The 1658-nt window shown below is 41.0% G+C and overlaps 1 non-coding gene across 1 annotated transcript; it reads left to right on the top strand.

The window, feature by feature from the left end:
- Positions 1–1089: 1089 nt before the first annotated feature.
- LOC117716703 (U6 spliceosomal RNA) lies at positions 1090–1195 on the top strand. The gene has a single exon (XR_004607800.1). It is a non-coding gene; the product is annotated as a U6 spliceosomal RNA (small nuclear RNA).
- The last annotated feature ends 463 nt before the right edge of the window (positions 1196–1658 follow it).

Below are 1658 nucleotides of genomic sequence, written 5' to 3'. Positions count from 1 at the left end.
GTGTGTGTGTGTGTGTGTGTGTGTGTGTATACAATTGTAGGCACATTTGTGAGGGTGCCCTCAGAGTCAGAAGAGGGTACTGGATCCTCTGAACCCATGAAGCTGGAAGTACAAGAAGCTGAGAGCTGGGCATGAGTGCTAGGAACCATACTTCTGTCCTCTAGAAGAGCAGGAAGCACTTTTAACTGAAGGACCAAGATTTGAATAGAACATAGGAACAGTTAGTTAGCTAGGCCATACTTTCAACGTAAAGATACATACCAAGTCTAGTTCAGAGTATGATCCCTACCTTTCCCTGACTTGTTGGGGGCAGGTAATCTGGAGAGAGCTGGCAGGCTTCAGAAAAGCAAAATTCATACTCTATTTACATTTAACAAAGTATAAAGTCTACTGCCAAGATGAGCTCAAAAAATTCATTGATCACTAGTCTGTGTTGTATGTCACTAAATCTACAGGAGACCTTAACATATGTCATTGAACTTGATTCAGGTTTAGTTCCTTGTTGCGGCAACAGAGATAATTTCTTTTTAATGGCTCTAGAAAGTGGAGAGATAGATAGCTCAGGGGTTAAGACCTAATCCTGCTCATGCAGAGGACTTGGTTCAATTCCCAGCACCCACGGTAGGTGGCTCACAACAACCTGCAATTCCAGCTATAGAGATCTCATGCCCTCTTCTGACCTCTGCAGGTAACCACACATATATGAACACACATGTCTATGTATGTTCACATGCATGCACACACAGAGAAGTAAAGAAATAAATCTCTTTTAAAATAAAAAGCTTCCAAAACTATAGTATTTTTATATTGTTATTTTTTCTGATTTGGGGAGGGTAGAGTCTTGATTTTTTTGTGGATGTTTATTAGAGACCTATCTTTTGAGAGAACAGAAAACAATTATGCCCTAAAACATATTAAGAAAGCAACTACTCTGGACTGGAATGCAGGGCTAAATTACTTTATTCTCTTGTGAAATAAAGAGACAAGGTGTGGTATCTCCTAAGCAGATCCATCCCAGACCATTTACAGTGGGAGCTATACCCTTTGCATCTTCTTTGAAGAAATGATTTTTATAACGAATAGTTGGATGGCCATTTCAGCGGCACATATACTAAAAATTAGAGCAACACAAAGAAGACTAGCAAGACCCCTGTGCGGGGATGACAACCTAATCCATAAAGCATTCCATACTTTTCACAGCAAAACTGGAAGAGTCCACAACACCACTCTGCTGTGGGATCGTAAACAAGCAAGTTAAGGGCAAGATTCCTACCAAGGGGATTAACGTGTGGATTGACCACATCAAGCGTGCTAAGAGCCAAGACAGCTTCCTGAAACAGGCAAAAGAAAAGGACCAGAAAAAAGGAAGCCAAAGAGAAAGACACCTGGGTTCAAGCGAAGCACCAGCTGCTCCACCCAGAGAAGCACATTTTGTAAGAACAGGAGGGAGCCTGAGTTACTGGACCATGGTCCCTATGAGTTCATAGCTTAATGTAAAAAAGAAATGAAGTGCCAAGACTGTAAATCGTTCTTCTAAAGAAAAAATGTTTAAAGAGAAGCAGAGGACTGAAGGTGCGGCTCATTGGTAGAATACTTAGCTAGCCTGCAAGGCCCTGAGTTCAATCCCTGCTACTCTAATAAACAAATGTAATTAATTA

This window comes from Arvicanthis niloticus, chromosome 10 (genome assembly GCF_011762505.2).
Source record: "Arvicanthis niloticus isolate mArvNil1 chromosome 10, mArvNil1.pat.X, whole genome shotgun sequence".
Lineage (NCBI taxonomy): Eukaryota > Metazoa > Chordata > Mammalia > Rodentia > Muridae > Arvicanthis > Arvicanthis niloticus.
Note: the sequence above shows the minus strand (reverse complement) of the source record. Positions and strands in the feature narration are given on the sequence as shown.